The sequence below is a fragment of the Saccopteryx bilineata genome, chromosome 1 (genome assembly GCF_036850765.1).
Source record: "Saccopteryx bilineata isolate mSacBil1 chromosome 1, mSacBil1_pri_phased_curated, whole genome shotgun sequence".
Classification (NCBI taxonomy): domain Eukaryota; kingdom Metazoa; phylum Chordata; class Mammalia; order Chiroptera; family Emballonuridae; genus Saccopteryx; species Saccopteryx bilineata.
Window position 1 is genome coordinate 34,651,232 of NC_089490.1, and position 7,534 is coordinate 34,658,765.

Genomic DNA, 7,534 nt, shown 5'->3' on the forward strand with positions numbered 1-7,534 from the left:
CATTTTTAACAAAGTGAGCATAATACATTTTATCTGCCCAACAGTCAGGAAAGATACTAGCCTAGGACATGACTGCCCTCCATGAATTCCTTTTAACTAGAAAGTTTCATTTCAGACCATCCTGTGTGGTTTTTTTAGATCTCTGACATTGTAAGGCCTGCCAGGCTCGCCTCTCCTAAGCTTGTCAGGTTTAGGATGTGGCTTTTTCATCCACATGAGGCTATTTCCCCATTGCCTTCTACGGTAACTTTTGAGAAATCAGCTACTGATCTAGTTGCTGTCTCTTTCGTATTTTATCAATTCACTGCTCTGTTTATACCTATGGCTTTTTGGTTTGTTTATCATGAGCTTCTTGAAGCTATGAATTCATAGCTATAATCAATTTTGAAAAAAATTCTCAGCTATTGTCTCTTTAAATATTGCCTCTCTCCCATTCTTCTGGAAACTTATATTTAAGATATATTGGATATTGTTAGTTGGTTCCCCATGATTTTTAACTTGTCTCTTATGATCTCCATCTCTGGGGTGCAGTAATATTTTCAGATCTTTCATTTCTCTAATTTTCTTTTTAGTTATACATTTCATTTCTCAAAGCACCAGTTGATTTCTTTCCAAAAAGTTATTGAGTACTTATTTATTTTCACAATGCCTTACCTTTTGGGGAAGAGTGCTTAATTCTTTCTCTTATCACTTTAAACATACTCTTTGCTTTCTTTTTAGATTGTCCTTTAGTGATTTAATGGTCTTTCAGCTTTAAATTCTTATTTGTATCTGTTGATTTACCTATGTGTAAAGCCAGTAGCCGCAGCCACCATCACAGCTGCCTGGCCCTTGCTGGTTTGTATTTGATTTGGACAGACGGTAATGAAACAACAGAGCCAAGAACTGGTGGGCCATTAGCTTTAATCCTAGCTTGCACCCAGTGGGCGAGACAATACACACAGTGGGAAAATACTTCCCTTTCCATTCAGGGCTCCCAAAGCCACTGACTTATCTGAGTATTTCTAGAATCAAAGGTTTCTACCTCACCAGTCTTATTCACCTCCAGCAAAGCCACCCCCCCCACCATCAGGGTATTTCACATTGTCCAAAATCCATAAGTCCATCCAATAAAGGAGCCAGTGCACACTCTGGTCATAGTCCAGGAATCAGTCCATGCACATGGAGCCTCAGCCACCCCCCTCATCCCTGCCGTCCTGGCAGGTCTTACATCATCCCAAAGAGGAGCACGTGGCAATGGCAGTCAGCATTTCCATCTCTGCTCCAGAGAGCGTGATGGCATTCATCCTTATATCCCAGAATCTCAGACCTACCAGGGGCATAGTGGGTACTCCTTGCTGCGGGGCTCTCACCTTCTGGAAACTGCGGACAGCATCTTTAGCCTTCTCATCCTCAGCAGAGGAGCTGGAAATGCCAGCTCCCACTGCGGGGCTCGAGCCGCAGGCTGCTGCTGCCTGCCGCCCCATGTGCCTTGCAGCCTCGGCCCTGGTCTCAGCCCTGGCCTCCTGCTGCAGCTGGCTCTGAGAAGTCTTCAGGGCAATCTGTAACTCACACACCTTTGATTCCTTCTCCAGCACTTGCTCCATTTCCCGGTGAATCTCGTGAACCTGGTTGGCCTCCTTCTCTGGTGCTTGCTCCAGCTCCAGGATTGACATCTCTTTCTCCCATGTTTGCTCCAGCTCCTTCCAGTGCTTGGTTTGTAAGTCCCTAGAAGTCTCTTTCACAGAGGTCTCAGTTTCCTCATGCAAGACTGTAAAAGTCAGCCAGCCTATGGTCCCCAAAAGGACAGCCATGGGGAACCATAACAGCAGCCAGTCCTCCACTCCACCGCTCTAAGGTGGTGGTGGCTCCATACCAATCTGATTCGAATCCTGCCACAGACTATGCCAAATGTAGAGCCAATAGCCGCGGCCACCATCACAGCCGCCTGGCTCATGCAGGTTTGCATTTGATTCAGACAGACAGTAATAAAACAATGGAGCCAAGAACTGGTGGGCCATTACAATTAATCCTAGCTCACACCCAGTGGGCAAGAAAAGACACACAGTGGGAAAACACTTCCCTTTCCATTCAGGGCTCCCAAAGCCATTGACTCATTCGAGTATTCCTAGAATCAAAGATTTCTATCTCACCAGCCTTATTCACCTTTGTTCCCCATCTCCTTCTCTTTGCACAGACTCTGCACAAACTGGTTTCTCCTTCAGCACTCCGCCATCTTGGCTTCCTCTCCTCTGTAATGCCAACAGCAGAAACTGAGAGAGAGAGAGAAAGAGAGAGAGAGAGAGAGAGAGAGAGAGAGAGCCCCAAATCTGCCTCATTTTATACTGTAGAAGTCAACGCCTTTAAGCCAATATACAAATAAAGAAGTCTCTGATATAAAGCCACTTATCTGAGGCATAAATGGGATTCCTCATAAGAGTGCACCACCCCACATCATGCAACAGTCAAGGGTGTGGGGAAAGCTTAGTTTTGAAAAGATCTTAGTATTAAAAGGGCGGGAAAGCCTTATTAGTCTTAAAACTAAGCCTTAGGCTATAAGGACCTTACCAGTTTCCAGCCTGTCTCCCACACCCAATGCAAACTATAAGCAAGCAAACATATATATCATATTTACAGACTTATTTGACTAACACTATGGTAAGTTTGTCCTCAGGTAATTGTGACTTAATTTAGGGGAAACTTGTTTATTGCTTTTTTGGGGGTGTGGTGAAAATCTCTCCTTGAAGCCTAGGATGTGGAGGAATTCTCCAGAGCAGTTTTGCATTTCCTTTTGCTATGTGATTCAGGATTGGCTGTTTTTTTGTGGTAATTTCTCAGTTTAAAGGTCCCCAGGCAACCAAGATAGAAGCAATTAAAATTATAAGACTGTGTGATTTACTAGTCTGGAGTTTACATTTATCTGGGAATAACTTTTTCTTTATCTTTGGTCCAGAGTTAGACGAGGTTCCCTGTTGCCTTACTATATAGATTTAAAATAAATGAGTGCCTAGAATTTCTAGAATGCTATAACATGCTACAAAAGAAAGTTATATTTTTTATGGTAAACACAGAAAGTCTGGAAAATATACAAAGAAAATAAAAATTTACCCTTTATACTAGCATCAGGTTGACCACTAACACTTTGGTATTCTTAAAGTTTTATTTTTTGGTATACATCTACTTTCTTTTTTTAAAAAAAATTAAATCATATACTATAATTTATTTTATAACCATTTTCACTTGAAAATAACATATTATAAAACTGCATTTCTAAATATTTTTCTACCAGAGGCTTTTAACTAGAGTAATTTCGCTCTCCCAGAGAATAGTTGGCAATGTCTAGGGACAATTTTGATTGTCATAAATGGACTGTGCTACTGGTGTTCAATGGGTAGAGACTAGAGATGCTGTTTAACATCCTGTAATATGCAGGACAGCCTCCCCGCCAATAAAGAGTAATGTAACCCAGAATGTCAATAATGTCAAGGTTAAGAATCTTCTCCAACATTATTTAATGTTTGTCCTTCTTATGGTCTTTATTCTTATCATCATAGCTTTTTTTGTTTAACTTTTGTCATACTTGATCTCTATGTAACATTTGAATGTGTTCTTCTCTCTCCCTTTTAATTTCTATTTTTAGAATTTTAATTATTTAATTAAAAAATTTTAAGTTACAATTGCAGAATAGTCATGGGTATGTCAATTACAGCTTAGGAAATATAGATAATAATATTGTAATAACTATATATGGTGTCAGATGGTTACTAGATTTATCAAAGTGATCATTTTGTGAATTACACTGAGGAACAAAATTTTTGTTGCATCCACAAAAACACTTGTTCTTACCTAATTTGAGTGTGCTGATCTCAAATCTGACATTAGTTTTTCTCTGTAAGATACAGTTTTATTACAATTCAAGATTTTAGGTTTTCATTTTATTGTAAAATTTTCAACATTTAGTTTAATATAATGAAGTGGAATGTCTTCTTGGGCATCATCTTTGTGAAAATATAATAATTTATATAATGCAGTCAATACACTAATACACTAAAAGATATGATTGCATCAGAATTTGTCTACAATTTTGAAATAGAACATGTTAAAACACTTATTTTAATCATAAAGTTTGTGTAAAACTTACTTAAATTCTATTCAGGCAAAAATTTGCATTTGTAGCTTTTGCGTTGGTGTATTTGTTGAGGACAATCTTGTTTGATGCTCCAGCAGTAGTCTGCTCATCACTAACAACTCCAAGATTTTTGGGAAACTTATCAAGGTGACTGTTCAAGAAGTGAATCTTAACGCTCATGTTACATCCTATGTCGCGGAAAGCCAACAGCATCCTTTGAACCAGAAGTTCATAATTTACTGCTTTTTTGTTGCCAAGGAAGTTCTTTGTAACTGCCACAAAAGACTGCCATGCTGCTTTCTCCTTCTTATTCATCTTCCTGGCAAATTCTTCGTCACATATGAGGGTTTGAATTTGAGGTTCATTGAATACACCTGCTTTTATCTTCTTGAAAGACAAGCCAGGAAAAGCAAAAATAATATGTTGAAAGCATTCACTTTCTCTATTCAAAGCCTGAACTAACTGCTTCATTAAGCCAAGTTTGATGTGAAGTGGGGGGAAAATGATCCTGTCTCAATTAACTACAGGTTCATTCACAATATTTTGTATCTCTACTTCCAGAGATTCACGTTTTGGCCACTCCTTCTGTGTCTAGTGTTTCTCCCGAGCTTGGCTGTCCCACAAACACAGAAAGCAAGGATACTTTATGAAACCTCTCTCTTGTCCTTGCAGGAAAATTACCATTTTAAGATCCACACAAGTGATCCAGTTATGCTCTTCATACTTCAGAAAGTCAAGGACAATTTTTATGTCATTATAATCTCGCAGATGAGTTGAATAGCCAGTTGGAACTGCTGCATAAACATTACTGTTGTGTAGAAGAACACATTTCAGACTCGGTTTAGAGCTGTCAAGAAATAGCCATCATTCTGTTGGACTATAAGTGGTAACACCTAGCTGGCTGAGAAGACTACTGATATCATGACAGTAAACAAAGTGTTTGTCTTCAGAAAAAAAAAATACGCAAGAATTTGTTCACACTTCCTAAAATGGGATACTTTAGCTGACCTGAGAAACACATTCTTTTCTTGAAGCCTAGAGGCTAATAACTCAGCTGCTTTCTTTGATAGGCCCAAATCTCTTACTAAGTCATTCAATTTGGGTTGGTTAAACTGCTGAGGGATTAATGACTGCTTGGCATCAGAAGAAGACCCTTCGATTCTACAACCATTTCCTCATGCATCTTATCAAAATACACTTGATCACCATGTTCATTTTCTTCATCCTTAGAAGAAATAAAGCCATTGAAAACTGGAACTGGGAGTGTCTCAGAGTGTGGGATAGGTTGCCATTTTTTCTTGCCGATGCCCTTTGTATGGATCAGACAGAAATAACAGTCACTGCTGTGGTCCTTAGGTTTACGCCAAACCATGGGAATACCAAAAGGCATTCCTTTGCGTTTTCCTTTTGTCCAGTCACAAAGCATTTCCTCACAATTATGACACACAATATGAGGAGCCCAATTCTTGTCTTGATTGCCAAGGGGAACTTGAAAATAGGCAATATATGCATGTGTCACAAATGATGAAATATTGTGCCTTTGATGTTTAAGTGTGTAACAGCCACATATATGTATAACAGAAGGTGTCAGGACTATTATTACATTTACACCTACTCAAAGAAGCCATGTTCAATCTTAAAACAAAATAAGAGGGTTTTTTTTCAGATAGTAATATTTTACATTTAAAAACAACTACAATTATGTAAAAGTGATGTTTGTAAAACATTAATTGCCCTGTGGTTATGTTCAATCCAAGAGTCGTTGCACTTTAACTCCAATTTAAAAACCAATGCATACCATTAACTGTAACAAAAAAAATTGCATAAAAACTAAAGCATGCACCAAAAAACAGATTTCAGATTTGGAATCAGCAATGCAGATATATATAGAAAAATTTCTAAAACCTCATGCAATGGAAAATGAAAAAAAATGTGTTCCCCAGTGTTATATAAATATCTAATCTACAGGTTAAAATTAATACAATATTGAATATCATAGTTTTTAGTGATCAAAAACTTTTGGAACACTTATTGTTTGTATTATGCCTTAAGCAATAATATATACATGTTGTCTTGAACTACTTTTTTTTTTAAGTGATGGCATACGCCAGATTTTACACAGGCATTCATTTTTCTGAAAAGGCTGAGAGCCAGGAATATTAATCTACTTCTTCTAGGACCTTTGCCCCAAGCTTCTGAGGATAAAGCAAATTGAGCTGAACAAGGAAGCAGCTACATGATCCACTGATCAGATTCGAAATGTGAAAATACATTATAGAGTGTACCCCTTCCTGCTCCTCTTCATGGTAGAAAGACCTAAAGATAATTGATAGAAATGAACTATTCCTTCAAACTCAAAGGCAGTTTTGGGGGACGAAAGGAAGGAAGGAAGGAAGGAAGGAAGAAAGAAAGAAAGAAAATCAGTTAAATTAATCAAACTCCCAATACTCCTGCACGTAAAATTGTCTCATGGTTGCAAGTGGCCAGAAAAATTTGAGGCAGTAAAGAATGAAACAAAAAGGTGGAGGGGACTGGCCACGAACGTGCCTCGCAGAATCCCCAACAGTGTTTTCTATTTTCCAAGTCCAAGGAGCTATTTCTAAGTTAAAAACTTTCTATTAAGAAGAAAACAAAACCAAAAACCAAGAACCACTCCAGAAACAAGGTAAAGGGAAGCAGAGCACTGTAGCAATCAAGCCGCTGATCTCTGTTGGATCATAAAGAGCCCACACTGGAGCTGGCCCGAGTAGATCCTCATCGTGGTGCTGTCACTTGTCTGTCTTACCCAGATCTCACTGGCTCCAACAGAACTCATCGCACAGCTCAGTTTCTGGTTGTTCTTTGGCCCCCGATGAATGGCTTGGCTCTGGTGGTACCATCTTTTATTGTAGTACAACTTGCCATCTTCTATCGGGCCTTCAAATCTCTGGGCCGGAGTCTCGGCAAGTGTGACAGGCAAGTGTTCAGGAGAGGACGGAGATGCTGGTCTCTTGGGTCACTTGAGCTTATTTAACATTCTCAGGTCGTCCATAATCTGTTTATCTGTTAACAAATGGTTTAGCTGTGCAGGAGCCGGTTTTCTCCTCTTGTTTGGAAGAGGAAGGGACAGGATCATTTGGTCGCCTCTGCAACGTCCTGGTCATGATGGGTTTCTTTCACTTCCATAGAGACTCCAGTCAGTTCCATAATTTTCTTTTCATTTTATTTTTAAAAAATTAATTTATTAATTTTAGAGATAGAGAGGAAGGGGGAGAGAGAAAGAGAAACATTGATTTGTTGTTCCTCTTTTTTATGCTTTCCTTTGTTGATTCTTGTATGTGCCCTGACCATAATCAAACCTGAAACCTTGACATATATGGAGAACACTCCAACCAACTGAGATACCTGGCCGTGGCACTGTCTTGAGCTATTAATTATCTCTTTGTG

General features: G+C 39.0%; 1 pseudogene; it reads right to left on the bottom strand.

The window, feature by feature from the left end:
- Positions 1 to 6,800: 6,800 nt before the first annotated feature.
- On the bottom strand, positions 6,801 to 7,309 carry LOC136319185 (sin3 histone deacetylase corepressor complex component SDS3 pseudogene; annotated as a pseudogene).
- Positions 7,310 to 7,534: the final 225 nt, after the last annotated feature.